We start from the raw sequence: 17,683 nt of genomic DNA, 5'->3' as shown, positions 1-17,683 counted from the left end.
TGAGAGATATAAGCGTCTGGCGGATAAGAGACGTGTGCCTGGTCCGGACCTGAATGTTGGTGATCTGGTGTGGTTGTCTACTAAGAATATCAAATTGAAGGTTCCCTCCTGGAAGTTGGGTCCAAAGTTTATTGGGCCTTACAAAATCTTGTCCGTCATCAATCCTGTTGCCTACCGTCTTGATCTTCCTCAGACTTGGAAGATCCATAATGTTTTTCATAAGTCCTTATTAAAACATTATGTCCAACCCATTGTACCCTCGTCTTTGCCTCCTCCTCCGATTGTGGTTGATGGTAATCTTGAATTTCAGGTCTCTAGGATTGTGGATTCTCGTGTTGTCCGCGGTTCTCTCCAGTACCTCGTTCATTGGGAGGGTTATGGTCCTGAGGAGAGGATGTGGGTCCCAGTGACGGACATTAAGGCCCCTCGTCTCATCAGGTCTTTCCATAGGTCCCATCCTGAGAAGGTGGGCTCTGAGTGTCCAGAGTCCACTCGTAGAAGGAGGGGTACTGTCACCACCAGACATCTGAGAAGCTCTGACAGACGTCCTTCAGAACCTCCTCCTTGAGGTTCCTTTTGTTTTGCTTTCATTTTCTCATCTCGTTAGCCTCTCTCAGCTGTCATGTAGTTGCACTGATTGCATCCCTTTAAATCCCTTCCCATACTGCATCACTTTGCGGTTTATACAACTTCCTGGAGTATATGCATGCTGGATGCTACTACTGAGTCTTCTACAGATAAGTTTTGTTTATTCATTAGTATTTTCCTGTTTGCTGGATCCCAGGAGACCCTGACTCCCTCCGTATCAAGTGTAGGGAGCCGGTGGTCGTGTCCCCTCACTATTATAGGGTGTTCAGGGGTTATTCAGTCGAGGTACGAGGATATGCGATCTTCTACCATTGAGAATTTTGCATAGGCTGAGCAGTTTAGGGAGAGAGCCAGGTCTGTTGCAGGGCTATCCCTTTGGTTCCTTAGTTTTGGATCCAGTCAGCCGGATCTTCCTTTTGTGTCTTCTAGTTTGCTGTACACCTTCCGTGACACCCTTTCAGGAGGCCACGTTATTTGTCAGTCGCCAGGACTACGGAATGAACAATGTCATTCCACTGCTTCATGTTCTGGAACAGATGCTGGTAATTCTGGCTGGTCAGGGGACTGGAGACGTGGCGCCTAGATCTCACGGTCACATGAGCCCTGTGGGGCTGAACTGGAGGAGGAGGAGGACATTGGAGCACAAGCAATGTGTAGCAAAATGGGTGGTTTTTCTACACAGGTGACAGGAGAGGAGGAACAGGAGCAGCTAGAGGAGCAACAGGGCGATGAGAAAAATGAGGCAGAGGACCCAGACACATCGTGGCAGTATGCAGTGGAGATGGAGGCAGGGAGTCCCTCCGAGTCACTTGCACAAATGGCCCGATGCATGCTCACTTGCTTTTGTAGTGACAGCCGAATTGTCACCATTCGGCAGACGGATGACTTCTGGCTCTCCATCTTGTTGGACCCTCGCTACCGGTCCAAAATAAGGGCCTTTTTTACACCCGCTGAGAGGGGGACAAACTGAACTATTATAGAGACATCCTATGTAGTCAGTTGGCTGCTGCCTATCTGCGCCATCGTCCATCCTCTCGCAGGTCTGACCCGGGGGCCCTTTGAGCTCCACGTTCCACTGCCATGACTGCTGGGGAGGGGTGGGGTGGCAGGAGCAGTACCAGCTCCATCAGCAGAAGCCTGAGTCTAGAGTCGCTGATGAGCAGCTTTCTTCACCCGCATAGTGAAGAAACTACTCGCCAGCAGCTAGACATAGAGCAGGAACTGAACCAGCAGGTGGTGGCATACTTGAACATCACCCTGCCACCCCACATTGAAGATCCGCTGGACTACTAAGCATGCTGCGCTTTTTGCTCCGGCCAAAAATCCTGAACACTTGCCGCAATGCCGGATCCGGAAATAATGCCCATTGAAAGGCATTAATCCGGATCCGGCCTTAAGCTAAACGTAGTTTCGGCGCATTACCGGATCCGACGTTTAGCTTTTTCTGAATGGTTACCATGGCTGCCAGGACACTAAAGTCCTGTTTGCCATGGTAAAGTGTAGTGGGGCGTGGGGGAGCAGTATACTTACCGTCCGTGCGGCTCCCGGGGCGCTTCAGAGTGACATCAGGGCGCCCCACGCGCATGGATGACGTGATCGCATGGAGCCGCCCCGGGAGCCGCACGGACGGTAAGTATACTGCTCCCCCGCTCCCCACTACTACTATGGCAACCAGGACTTTAATAGCATCCTGGCTGCCATAGTAACACTGAACGCATTTTGAAGACGGATCAGTCTTCAAATGCTTTCAGTTCACTTGCGGTGTTACGGATCCGGCGGGCACTTCCGGCAAATGGAGTACACGACGGATCCGGACAACGCAAGTGTGAAAGCAGCATATGTGAAGTGTGCAGTGATTCTAAGAGCGACGCCTGTCATCTGCATGTCATACTGACTCACAGTATTATTTCACTACCACAGCAGACTCCCTATGCGTGTTACTTCAAGGCACAGTGTTCAACACCACTATAAAGGCTCTCTGCAGCCAGGAAATAGCCGTTTTTAACGAGATTTGCCTCAAATAAATTTGTATCGAACCAAATTTTTTCTGAAAATTCGGCAAACCGGCCGAATCGAATTTTCATCTCTAGTCATCAATATCAGATCATCGGGGTTCCGACTCCCAGTGCCCCTGCTGATCAACTGTTTGAAGAGACCGTAGCACTCGTAAGAGTGCTGCATATTCTTCAATATTCATATTCTCACTGTTTCACACATTGCACTATAATTACAAATCCTACATCCAATTCACTTGAATGGCAAGAAGCAGTTGTAATTACACTCCGTCCCATTAAAGTGAATTGGAATGTGGAGCTGTAATTACACATGTCGATACTGCAACGCTTCTGGTGAGTAGATAAACAGTGAAGAGAATGCAGCACGAGCGCTGCGGTCTCTTCAAACAGTTGATCGGCAGCGGTGCCAGGAGTCGGGTTCCCGCCAATGTGATATTGATAACCTATTCTGAGGATAGTGTACAAGTACCAATGGTGGCGCACACATTTAAGTTTTGAAGATGCTCGCAGAAGATCTCTTCATCTCAATTGCAGGTTAAGAAATTTTACGGGATTCCTTTGACTCAAACAGAATAATATGAGATTTTCACTCTGATTAATCTTTAGTTATCCAATAAATGTGATTTAAATTGCATCTTTGAGAAGTGTACCACAAATCTGTTAACCTATTCTGAGGATCAGTCATCAATATCGAAAACTGCACAACTCCTATAAGCTGAGGAGCATTTCACAAAGAGTAACATTTCATGAAATCAAAGCTTGGGGTGACATAACTGGATAGAGTGGATGAAACTTGTCACCAGGGTAATACTAGAATGCCTGATGTAATGGTAGGGGTACATTCAGATGTGGCAGAATTGATCCTGAAGGATAAAATATCTGACATTGACCAAAGGCAGAAATATATGACACACACCCTTTGAAATGAAGACTAGACCAGTCCACATTTGTTGTTTACAGGGAACCTGTCATCAACTTTATGCTGCCCATACTAACGGCAGAATAAAGTAGAGACAGGTGACTTGATTTCAGCGGTCAGTCATTTATAACTTAAAAGTAAGTGGTTGCCGAGAACCAACATCACAATCATTGCAGACTGGGCTTGGAAAAGAGTCACGGCCACCTGAGAAGAGTCATGGTTATTCATGAATTCTTGCTCTCCCTGCCCATCTGCTGATGACTGACAGTCTTCTACCTAGTTTTCTCCCTTTCTCTCTAGGAGAGAACTGCCAATCATCAGCAGATGGGTGGGGAGAGCAGGAGATATGAATAACCATGACTCTTCTCAGGTAGATTTGACTCTTCTCAAGGCCTGGGCTGCAATGATTATGATGCTGGTTGTCGGCAACCACTTACATTTAGCTCATGAGTGGCACACCGCTGAAATCAGCATTTCTTATTATGCCCTCAGTGACATCAGCATAAAGTTGATGACAGGCTCCCTTTAATCTTATGGCGTTGTTCAGAGCCACAACCTTTATAGAACAAGTGGTATAGAAAACAGTGTATTGTCAAATTTCGTTATTCAACAAAAGGGTTACAAAGTGAGATGGAGATTAAGAAGTAAAAGAGTATCCCAGTTGAGACATATATGACATACAATATTCACATTATGAATGTCTAATAGATAAGCTGTGCATATGTGCAGCCACTTCTCCATTCAGCCTGCAGTTGGATGCATGGGGTCTGTTGGGCTTATTGATCCTATGTAAGAAAATGTGAATAAAATCAAATTGGAATTATTGGCATACCAGTACTTTGCAGAAGATCACTGGTAAAAAGTACAAATTACTGATGATTTCAAGTTTTCAATGTATTGTAGCAACAGAATCAAAATTAATATAAAACCAAAAATGCCAGAAATCTGATATTTTTGGAAACAGGATCAGTGTCACAAACTTGCTGTCAGTTAAATAGCGAGTAGCGACAATAATATTAACAATTTCATTATTTTACTTTTCAATAATGTATAGATATAATCTATGTAAATGCACAAAATGTAAATTGTAAACTTTTGTAACAGCTGGGATTTCTACTGAACACCATCATAGATTTCCTTCTAATTTCCCATTAAATATCAAGCGTGTGATGTAATATGTTTGAGTAATGACAGAAAATGTATCAATGTTTGACTCTAATGGGTGCATTGTAAACTGTTATTGCTGGTCTTACTCCAAATTCTAATGTAGTCTTCCTGCCATTTTATATTGTGGTAAAAAAAGCACCCCTCCTTACTTTAAATCAGCTTTTATTGCCCCTAGAATATGACATGAATAATGTACCTCCTTCACATACATTGGATTACAGAGCATGGGAATAGTACATAAAAACAGAACAGAGATTTGTTGATAAGGGGGAATAAAAAGCAAAGGATTAGAAGAGCAGGAATGCTTGTCTACTTCTACTCCGCTATTAATGTTATCCTCACACTGACAGGTCTCATCAACATACAGGATATGGTCTACAACACTCCCTGACTCCCATATTCATTCAGCATCTACATGTTTAATGAACTATTTATAATAGTTGATATTGGATATGAACCTTTGATCGTACACTTAGTCTCAGGATTATTTTCTATGTTTTCATTTCTGTCAAATCTGAGATGTATTTATTTTACGCTAATCAACGTATGCAGTAAGGAGACAATCAGGTTTCCTAATGAATAATGAGTTTTCACCTTTCTTCCTTTAATTGCCATATTAGTATAAATCCTATATTCTGTTCAATGTTAAGCTTATAGGTTATGTGAACTTTTGCAAACATCTTGCTCTGTTACAGTTAGTGTTGAGTGAACTTGTGTTTTCAAGTTCGGCGTACAAGGTTCAGGTTATCTAAGAATTCCGTTATGGATTCTGCTAACACGGACTATAACTCATGGTCCGTGGTGGCGGAATCCATAACGGAATTCTTAGATAACCTGAACCTTGTACGCTGAACTTGAAAACATAAGTTCGCTCATCCCTAATTACAGTGCAACTAAAATAAAAAGTTAAACAATGGAGCTTCATTAAAAATATTTTATTTTGTGTATACAGCTCCTATGCAGACTTATATGCATATACAAACTCTCTGTGTAGTCTAACCCTGCAGTTTTGTATTACTCTCCATATCTTTGCTAACCTACAACTCAGCACTTTGGAAGTATCGGTAGCCAGCACAAATAAGTCTTCTTAAAAGCATTTTATCAGTCCATTCACTTCTATAGGATTGCCGAGTACAATGCTTGTCACTACAGTAGCAGTTCCATAAAAGTGAATGGAGTGGTGTTCACACATGCGCACCACAGTGCCAAACTCATGAGGACCTATGTTTTTATTGCTGGGGATCCCAGCAGTTAAGTAACCACTGATTAGACGTGTTCCCCATCCTGTGAATATGTGTGGTTAGTGGAAAAACTCCTCGTCTATAAGGCCTAGTTCACACGAACGTATGGCTTTTATAGTTTTTTGCGGTCCGTTTTTCACGGATCCGTTCTTCCGTTTTTGAGTTCCGTTGTTTCCGTTTCCTTTCCGTTTTTCCGTTCAGTTTTTCCGTATGGCATACCGTACTTTTCGCCCTATAAGACACACTCCCCCCCCCCAAAAGTGGGGGGAAAATAGCAGTGCGTCTTATGGGGCGAATGCTGCATTTTGCCGAACTGTCAATGATACGCCGCGATGCCGCATGGCGGGTGTATCAGCTGAGAGGGAGGAGGGGCTGGGGGCCGGCATCTGGTTTTATAATGACAGCGGGGCCAATGCAGTGACTGTATTCTACTACACGGGCCCGCTCACTGTATATACCGTAATCTTATCTTTAATTGTAGGCATTGTTAATATATACAAATTCAGGGTAATCAGCGCCTGTATTACTTATAACAAGTGCTCGGTAGCAGAGAGGAGGGAGGAGGCAGGCCGGGAGGACGGGCGCTGGCAGCGTGAGTCACTACGTCACGCGCCTGTGCTGCCCACTTTATGAATAAAGCAGGTGGCGTGGGCGCATGACCTAGTGACTCACGCTGCCAGCGCCCGTCCTCCCGGCCTGCCTCCTCCCTCCTCTCTGCTACCGAGCGCTTGTTGTAAGTAATACAGGCGCTGATTACCCTGAATTTGTATATATTAACAATGCCTAACAATTATAGATAAGATTACGGTATATACAGTGAGCGGGGCCCCTGTAGTAGAATACAGTCACTGCACGGGCCACGCTGTCATTATAAAACCAGATGCGACCCCCACCCCCTGTATTGGGGGTCATTCACACTACAGGGACACTGTTATGGAGGGGATCTGTGGATGACACATATATGTGTCATCCACAGATCCCCCCATAACAGTGTCATCCACAGATCCTCATAACAGTGCCATCCAGAGACCCCAATAAGAGCCATCCAGAGATCCCCCATAACAGTGTCACCCACAGATCCCACATAACAGTGTCCTGAAGAGATCACCCATAATAGTGTCATCCACAGACCACCATTAGTTCAAAACCCACCAAAAGCACACCTTTTTGTTAAAAATATTTTTTTTCTTATTTTCCTCCTCAAAAACCTAGGTGCGTCTTATAGGCAGGTGCGTCTTATAGGGCGAAAAATACGGTATACAGTATACAGTAATTACATAGAAAAAATTGGGTTGGGCATAACATATTCAATAGATGGTTCAGCAAAAACTGAACAGATACGGAAGACATACGGATGCATTTCCGTATGTGTTCCTTTTTTTTGCGGACCCATTGACTTTAATGGAGCCACGGAACGTGATTTGCGGCCAAATATAGGACATGTTCTATCTTTCAACGGAACGGAAAAACGGAAATACGGAAACGGAATGCATACGGAACACATTCAGTTTTTTTTGCGGGACCATTGAAATTAATGGTTCCGTATACGGACTGTATACGGAACAAAAAAAAACGGACCGTACACTCGCAAAAAAAACATTAGTGTGAGCTAGGCCTAATTCAGTTAAAGAGGTATACCAGTTTTAATGATTACATTTATTTATTTAGAGAATAGGATGTCAAACAATTTTCTAATATACATTTATTTCAAACTTTGCTTGCAGAACTTTATTATATCCATACAGTAGCCTCTCCCCCCAAAAAAAGAAATTGGCACGACCCATTTTAGTCCCGTAACATGCATCCATATGAGAGTTGCATAGGACTAAACATGGCATCAGTCATGTGAGCCGTCATGTGACCTGGCTTTCTGTTAACTGCCCAGGTATCTAACAGGTGAATAGTAGTGTATTGAGGAGCACAACGTGTACAGCATATGCAGTATTACTACCTGCGGCAGTATTTCATTATGTCTGTCAGTGTCTCTGTTGTGTTTTTTTACATTAAACTTTAGTAATAACATGACATCACCTAGAGACAGGCAGCCATTTTACAACAACACCTAGAGACAGGTGGCCATTTTTACAAATGTCAATCTATCAAAAAGCAGCTCACCAACTTTACTAAAATATGGGAGGGATTTAGGGGTGCACAGTTGGCTGATTACCCTTGATTAGCAGTAATAAAACAATAAATGAAATTTAAAGTTACTGGCTCAGCTTTGCACAGTAGCAGTAGCCCATGAGGTTCATCTGAGGCAGGATTATTGCTAATTGAAAACTTCCCAAAATACCAAGCCACGATGACTTGAAATACAGCAAACTTTGGCAATATTTGATAGCTTCTGAGGAGAATAGAGAAAAAAAAATACTGGCTCACCAAAAAATCCCTTTAATTTGAATAATGTATATATTCGTATATACTTTTTCAAAACATAAACAATAATTCATATACCAAATTAAAAGGGTTATTCCATCTCAGACAATGGAGGCATATTGCTAGGATATGTCCCCATTGTCTGATAGGTGTGGGTCCCACCTCTGGGACCTGCACCTATCTCGTAAACACAGCCGACAAAGTGAAGGAGGGCTCATGCGTGATTGCCCTCCATTAATCTCTATAGGGCCGCCAAAAATAGCACAGCGCTGGCTTGGCTATTTCCGTTGGCTCCATAAAAGTGAATGGATGCAGTGGCTGCACAAGTGCGGAACGCTCCCATTAATTTCTATGGAGATTCGATTCCAAAAATAGCCGAGCATGCTGCTTGGTTATTTTCATTGGGCCAATAGGAAAGCTTGGTAGTGGCCGGACCTGATACAGCAGACCACCACTTTGCTGGCTTTGTATTCTGCCGCATTTATGAGCATCTCTGGGACCTGAGCCTATCAGACAATGGGGACATATCCTAGTGATATACCCCCATTGTCTGAGATGGGAATACCTCTTTAATTTAAATACCTCTTTAATTTAAATCTGCTACGAATATAACATATGAAATATTAATGTATTATATGAAAATATTCCACTGGAGCTAATTATGAATCAATGGAAGCAGATTTTCACAGATCTTCCACTGACATAAATTACTAATAAGTATGGTTTAAATAGTTAGTGACCAAAAAATAATATAGTGCTAGTCACACGTTTTGCATTATTTCATATAAGCATTCAAACTGCTGATTAGTATTGAGTCCTGTTCAGACACTTTGTGTTATTTTTTGAACAAAATTCATGTGTTGGATCTCCGACTGTAATGATGCTGTAGGCATTCAGATAATTGGTAGCCAGAATGTGATTAATATAGAGTCCTGTTAAGGCCTCTTTCACACAACCATTTTTTTTTCCCGTTTACGGGTAGTTTTTTGCGTTCCGTATACGGTCCATATACGATCCGTATATAGAACCATTCATTTCGATGGTTCCGCAAAAAAAAACGGAATGTACTCCGTATGCATTCCATTTCCGTATTTCCGTTTTTCCATTCCGTTGAAAGATAGAACATGTCCTATTATTGCCCCCAAATCACGTTCCGTGACTCCATTCAAGTCAATGGGTCCGCAAAAAAAATGGAACACATACGGAAATGCATCTGTATGTCTTCCGTAAACCCTTCCGTAGCCTGGACAGTTTTGTGCCTCTCAGATAATGTCATACATTACCCTTTGTATTGGTGTAGTAAACACATATATACTGTATACTGGTTAATTAAACGGAATTAACGAAAGCAAGATTTTGAGGTTTTACGCTCAATTTCACGTGAATACACACAGGTAGATTGCTGCCACTCCTTGGGTATTGATGTAGTAATCATGAAAATATATGCTTCTTAATTAACCCCTTCAGGACACAGCCATTTTTCATCTTTCAGGCCAAATTTTGGAAATCTGATGTTTCACTTTATGTGGTAATAACTTTGGAACACTTTTACTTAGGCTACTTTCACACTTGCGGCAGTGTGATCCGACGGGCAGTTCCGTCGTCGGAACTGGCCGCAAGATCCGCCGATCTGCCGCTGACTGAAAGCATTTGTGAGACAGAACCGGATGCGGATCCGTCTCACAAATGCATTGCAAGGACGGATCTGTCTCTCCGCTTGTCATGCGGACAGACGGATCCGTCTTGTATCTTTTTTCAAATTTTTACCAGTCTGCGCATACGCAGGCGGGAAGGACGGATCCGGCATTCCGGTATTTTGAATGCCGGATCCAGCACTAATACATTCCTATGGGAAAAAGGCACGTCTTCAGTTTTTTTGCCGGAGATAAAACTGTAGCATGCTATGGTTTTATCTTTTGCCTGATCAGTCAAAACGACTGAACTGAAGACATCCTGATGCATCCTGAATGGATTACTCTCCATTCAGAATGCATGGGGATATGCCTGATAAGTTCTTTTCCGGTATAGAGTCCCTGTGATGGAACTCTATGCCGGAAAAGAAAAACGCTAGTGTGAAAGTACCCTTATCCTAGCCATTCTGAGATTGTTTTCTCGTGACACAATGGTACATTTGAGTCAATATATTCCACCTTTATTTATAAAAAAAAAACAAATTTAGCAAAAATTTTCTAAATTTCTGTTTCTCTGCTCTTAAGAGATATTGATACCTCATGAAATAGTTATTTATTACTTTACCTTTCCCATATGTCTACTTTATGTTGGCATCATTTTGTAATGTGATTTTATTTTTTATGGATGTTAGATGGACATGTCGTACTTTTACTCCGGCCGCCTCTCGGCATGCGCTGCTGTGCTGCTCCGGAACTCCGCCCCGCCCCCCATTATAGTCAATGGGGCCGAAGCGATAGTCCGGGGGCACATGTGCACTAGCAGCCACACGGTTCCAACAGGCTGTTCACCCGCCGGAACAGCCTGCCGGAGTCTCTTGCCACTAGTGTGAAACTAGCCTAAGAAAATTTCCAAAACCCGCTTTTTAAGGGATTAATTCAGTTATGAAGTCACTTTGTAGGGCAACCACCTATAAATGACCCTATTTTAAAAAATACACCCCTCAAGTTATTCAAATATGATTTTACAAACTTTGTTAACCCACAAGAATTAATGTAAAAATTTCAATATTTCACTTCTTTTTGTAGATTTTCAATTTTATTCCATTTTTCTTGTAAGACAGCAATTGTTAACAGCAAAACAAAACTCAATATGTATTTATTAATATCTATTTATTCTGCAGTTTACAGAAACACCCTATATGTTATGTGATCTTAAACTGCTGTATGGGCAAATGGCAGGGCGCAGAAGGGAAGGAGCAACATATGGAGTTTGGACGGCAGATTTTGCTGGGATAATTTTAAGTTACCATGTCGCATATGAACACCCCCTGATGCACCCCTACAGTAGAACTCCCAAAAAGTGACCCCATTTTGGAAACTACAGGATAAGGTGACAGTTTTCTTGGTACTATTTTGGGGTACATATGATTTAATTGTTCAATATTACACTTTTTGTGAGGCAAGATAACCAAAAAAGCGCTGTTCTGGCACTGTTTTTATTTTTGTTTTTCCACGCTGTTCACTTGACAGGACAGATCATGTGTTATTTTTAAAGAGCAGGCTGTTATGGACGTGATGATACTAAATATGTCTATTTTTATTTTTTGTTTCAGTTTTACATAAAGCATTTTTGGAAAAAATAATAATGTTTTTGTGTCTCCATTTTCTGAAAGCCATATTTTTTTTTAATTTTTCTGCTGATGATCTTATGTAGGAGAAGAGTTGATGTTTTTATTGGTACTATTTTTAGTTACATAAGATTTTTTGATAGCTCAGAATTATACTTTTTTGGGCAAGGTGACCAAAAATTGGCTGTTTTGGCATAGTTTTTATAATCATGTGATATAGATGGTCGTTATGGACGCAGAAATACCTAATATGTCTATTTTTTTTTTATTTATTTCAGATTTACACAATAAAAGCATTTAAAAAAAATTATCATGTTTTTGTGTCTCCATACATAAATATATATTTATGAAACCCATAAATATATATTTTTTTATTTTTCTGCCAATTGTCTTATGTAGGGGCTTGTTTTTTGCTGGAAGAGTGGACATTTTTATTGGTACCATTTTTGGGAACATAAGATTTTTTGATCGTTCGATATGACACTATATATTTTTTGAGGCAAGGTGACCAAAAAGTGGCTGCTTTGGCACAGTTTTTATTAAATTTTTTTCATGGCATTAACCTGAGGGGGTAGGTCATGTGATATTTTTATAGAGCCCCTTGTTACGGATGCACGAATATTTAATATGTCTATTTTTGTCTTACATTTTTTTTATTTATTTTTTATTAAAAATAGCTTGATGAGGGGAAAGGGGCACTTTTTTAATGTATAGTTTTTGGGTTTTTTATAAAAGATTTTAAAAAAATGTCACTTTTTATTTTTGTCCCAGTACAGAGATTTCAACATTTCAGGGTCTGATTCCTGTTTAAGTGTAGTACATTACATTTTGTATTGAACTACATTGAAACTGTCAGCTTCACACTGACCTTGTGCCTGTGAGACCCAGCCTGGGGGCTGTCGTTAAGGGGTTAAATTGAACCCCCCCCCCCCCCCCCCCCCCCAAAAAAAATTGTTTTTATTGCAACTGTGTAGAAATGTAAACAGATTGAAATTTGACCCCAATTTCATGTTAATACACAGGTAGATTGCTGCTACACCTTGGGAATTGCTGCAGTAATCAGATATATATGCTGCTTAATTAAATTGAACCCTACAAAAAAAGGATTTCTGCGAAAATGGGAGAAAACAATTAATGTATTTGCTTACAGGTAGCCGCTTGCGGTCGCCACTACAGCACCTGCATTTCTGATAGAAGGCACAGCCGCCACAGCTCCTGTCTTCTCTTTCCCTGTCTGTCAGCTGCCCTGCTTGTCTGCCCTGCTTGACCCTATTCAACACAACACACACACTTCTATGGAATCCTAGCCTTTCCTTTTACTCTCTCTGGCAATAATCTTGATTGATTTTTCAGCTGTCCCTGATTGATTTCTGACTCTCCCTGACTCCCTAACATTGTTTCCTGGCAGACCCAACACCCAACCACCCTCATTCACAGCCCAGCACAGAATGGCATTCTGGTAGGGTAACGTCCCTGCCTGCTGCAGCATTGATTATCTCATCAAGGCTGTCTGGTCATTTCCTCTCACGGTCACATGAGACCTCTAGTGTTTTTTCCCGCCAATATTTGCACTAAAAGGACTCTACGATCCGTTTTTGTGGATTTATCCAAAACAAACCCGGAAAGAATCAGGTTAGTCTGCAATCCGAAAAATAGTAAAGTTCTGACCGAACTCAGTTTGGTCCGCACTGGTTCGCTCATCCTCAGTGCACACTCATTTATTCTAGAGCATGTAAATTGCTGCAGAGTCTTTCTGGATTTAGGTGGACATAACCCACAATGTGTAAAAATTGCCCAATGTCTGTACCCTCTAAATCTGTTAGATTACGAGGGTAACCTGATAATGATAGCCCTTGCTTAGGAAGAGACGTTAGAAGGCTTGGGTAGGGCTTGGTGATTTATGGGTAGTGCTTGCCATAGGCCATCAATATCAGATTGGTTGGGTCAGACTCCCAGCACCCCTGCCAATCAGCTGTTTGAGGAGGTTGAGGTGCTTATAAGCACTGCGTCCTCTTAATTGTTTACCTACATTGTAGCAGCCATGCATGGTAATTACAGCTGTTTGTCCTATTTACTTGAATGGTAGAGGAAACAGAAATTATCCCACACTGTCCCTACAATCTAGACGGTGTTCAAATAAATATTCAAGTGGACACAATGCTCACATGAGCACCATAGCCCCTTCAAACAGCGGCAGCGGGGGTGAGAGAGTCAGACCGCCACTGAACTGAAATTGATGATCTATACCAAAAATAGGAATACTCCTTTAATAAAAATAATTCAGTTTTCCTTGAGTATAAAGCTGAACTGATCGCAATTCACTTTTTTTTTACTTCTGAGATTACTTCTGCTCTGTACACTGTTAGACAGCAGTGCTGTGGCAGCCCAAAACAGAAGATCGTTGGGGATGCCGGGTGTCAGACGCCCACTGATGTAATATTGATGACTTATCCTGAGGATAGATCATCAATATCTGCAACCAGGAGAACCCTTTTAATTCCTTAAAGAGAATCTGTCCCCAGTTTTTTGCTGACCTAATTTTTAAGTCCTAACAGCTCCAGGAGATGCTGGTCATTAGTTTATGTTGCACTTAGGGCACTATAAAACTGGTGACAGATTCGATTTAAGGATTTAAAAGGGTTCTCCGAGTTGCAGATATTGATGACCTATTCTCAGGATAAGTCATCAATATTACATTGGTGGATGTCTGACACCCGGCATCCCCACTGATCTTCTATTTTGGGCTGCCACAGCACTGGTGTTTAACAGTGTACAGAGCAGAAGGCTCCATATGCTATGTAGTATACCTCTTTTGGCCTTCAGGATGTAGCCAAATTTTTCTATTCTGACATGCCAAATTATGTTGCAATAAGTTTGGTATGCTTTCATTTAGCCAAGTGATTCTGAGTTTCTTTTTTCATGACAAGTTAATAGTAAATTTTGGTTAACAGATTTTATTTTTATTTATTAAAAAAAATGTAGAAATGTAACAAAAATGTAAAAAAATGCTGCAGTGCTACTGTGAGCACTGGTGCCTTCTCAAACAGCCGATCGGCAGGGTCCTGCTCCCACTGATCAGATACTGATGACCTATCCAGAGGTAAAACCCCCGGAAAACCCTTTTAAAACATGATGTCAAAAAAGTGAACATGCGCTAAATATTAATAATTAACCATGCAGTGAGGTATCCCTATCTTAAAACCAGAGGATTCCAGATATTGAAAATTGCTAATTTTCAGTATAAAACTCCTGTAAAACCCCTTTAAACATACTTTTATTTTTTGGGGGTGTTAGAATGCCTACCGTATACATTTAGCAGAAATTTTTCACATTTTCAATAAAATTCCCAAAATCTATTTTTCTAGGAACCAATTCAGTTGTCAATTGGCTTTAAAGGGGTCACCCGCCATAAATCACCCCATAAAAAAATGCAACTTCAAAGTAGTCAAAACAACAATTAGGAAGTTTTTCAATATTTTAAATGTTTCACAGGAATTAATGCAAAATTGAGATTTACAGATTTTCAATTTTCATTCTTTTTTTTTTATCATGGCAAGTGTTCGAGAAATGAAACTCAATGGCAGTCATTTATGAAAGACCAGTGTTTTACGCCAGTCTGATAATGCCTGCACTGCTGAAGAATGTGCCTACGTTATGACGAGGCACACTCCTCCACCAATCGTTGCACCTAGGTTGAAATCTACTCCAGATTTCAATTGTCATTTAAGGCTGGAAACAGGTGAAAATATTGGTGAATTTGTAGAGGTGGATTACCTCCTCTCCACCACAGCACCCTACCCCAGTGGTATTTATGCCGTAAAAATGCTGCATTCGCATTCATTTTGGTACATGGATGTTCAAAAAGTTGCAAAACAGACCAGTACAACTTTTTTTAACACCAGTTTCTGGTGTAGTGCACTTTGATAAATGCAGTCTTTTAAATATGCCACATGTGTTCCTAGTATTGAACTTGGCTCAAAAATGAACGTGCATGCACCTTGAGGATTTTGAGGCTTCATTTTTTAGGATATCTTCCAGGAATTTCAGGTTTGCAGAGGCACTGAGGTGCCAAAACATAAATAACTTTCCCAAAAGACCCCCATTTTGGAAAATACAACGATCTAGGGTTACAATCCCACAGGTATTTCAAAGAACTTATTATAATTGGGCAGAGAAAATTAAAAATTACATCTTACCAATAATATGTAGCTTTAGTTACATTTTTGTTTTTTTCACAACAGTTAAGAGTTATGTGAATAAGCATTTCACTGATTGTTATGCAATTTCTCCCAAGTACACTAATATCTTATTTGTGGTCACTAACAGCTGAATGAGCATACAACACTGCTCAGAAAGAATAGAGCGTTATTTGGAGAATGGATTTTGTTGAAATGATTTCCTAGGAGCCATAAAGGTTTTATCTTTTAGAATGAGCTGTGTAAGTTGTATTTTTCCAATAATATCAAGTTTTAGCAAAATTTTTATTTTCACAAGGGTTAACATGAGAAAATATACCCCACAAATTGTTACACCATTTCTCCCGAATACAATAATACTCCATATGTAGTGATATGCTGCTGTTTGGGTACATGGCAAGGCTCAGAAACAAAGAACTACCATTTACCTTTTAGAGATTGGCTTTTTCTGAAATGATTTTTAATGGAAAAGTGATTTTATGATGCAAAAGTATGAAACATCATAACATCCTGACTTGCTTGTTTTAGTAAATAGTTGTATTCCCCAGGAAATAACAATTCTGAAGAATCTTTTCTTATAACTCTGTGTTGTGCCATTCTTATGTTATTCCTATTAGAAATATACACATTAATTGACAGCTGGGTGTTATCATTCCCCTTGCCAAAGGGGTGTGTCCTTACACAGTCAAAAACTGTTAGAATTGATTGGGCAGTGTGAGAGTGTATAGCAACACACTCCCAACTTGTAACACCCAGCTGTTAGTTTATTCATAAATTCTAAGTTCTAAGAAAAGATGTCAGGCGAGGTGACAACTCCTCTTTAACATAATTTCATAATTGCTCCATTTTTATTTCAAGAACATTGGTACAATACAAATTAAGATTGAAAAGAAAAAAAAAACTTACATCTAGGGACTCAATAACTGATCCATCATTTACTTTAGTTTAATTTTTTTTTTATTAAATCACATTTTGAATGTAAAAACAAACCTTTACTTACATGCAGTGTTTTTAATTTGTCTTCTCTCCTGTTTGCCGATTACTCTACAGCTGTCATATTTACAGTCTACGTTAGCTCTATATATATTCAGGAAAGCAGGAAACCTTGAAATTTCTGGCAAGAAGTATATGTACTCCACATAGATAACAAATATGGCTTTTCTGGGACAGGCAAAATAACAAAATTTATATTTTCATACTTTCATGATGAGTGATTTAAACATATCAGAGCTTCACTTTAAACTTGAAATTTTGATTTACATGTAAAATAAATGTTTTATACTTTTTACAAATTGTAAAAAAAATCATAACATAAGATTTAGACTGTAACACAATGCAGCAAGAGGCAGGTAGGACAAGACAAAAGGCTACACTTATTGCATCTGACAAGATAGACAAACTAAAGGAAGAATTCTCAGAATTTGGACCCAGTGTGAACAAAATAAGGTTTGTGAACACCCTTACTTTGTCTTTGTCTCGTCCTAGTATGGTATGTGCTTACATAAAAGCTATAAAGCACTGTAATAACAGTGCAAACAGAAGTTATTGAAAGGGTCTATCTAAGCTGAGAATGTACTGTAATAACACTACCTAGGAGATTCAAGTATTGCAGAAAAGAGGTGCATAACCAAATGCCAAATTATTATATAGTACCATGGGGCAATAAAATGGTAACATAATATATCTTATGTAATCTGGAGAGGAGAGCAAGGCTGAAGCTGGATGGCAGTATGAAATAGGGTCATAGCCAAGATACTGCATCACTTCCATCTGAAAACAGGTGAAATACAATAAAATACTTGTTAGACATGTTGGAAGCAATTATCAAGACTAGCACGTCTTAGGCCAGTCTTAGTAAGAAGTGCGCTGACATAAGGTGTGCCAAGTTTAAGAGTGGCAAGCGTGGCATAGAATTTTAAGAA

General features: G+C 40.4%; 1 non-coding gene across 1 annotated transcript; it reads left to right on the top strand.

Annotated features, from left to right (window-relative positions):
* Positions 1–8,147: 8,147 nt before the first annotated feature.
* On the top strand, positions 8,148–8,283 carry LOC120987411. Its single transcript, XR_005776021.1, has one exon. It is a non-coding gene; the product is annotated as a U4 spliceosomal RNA (small nuclear RNA).
* The last annotated feature ends 9,400 nt before the right edge of the window (positions 8,284–17,683 follow it).

Source organism: Bufo bufo, chromosome 1 (assembly GCF_905171765.1).
Source record: "Bufo bufo chromosome 1, aBufBuf1.1, whole genome shotgun sequence".
Lineage (NCBI taxonomy): Eukaryota > Metazoa > Chordata > Amphibia > Anura > Bufonidae > Bufo > Bufo bufo.
This window is presented reverse-complemented; position numbering and strand designations above follow the sequence as displayed.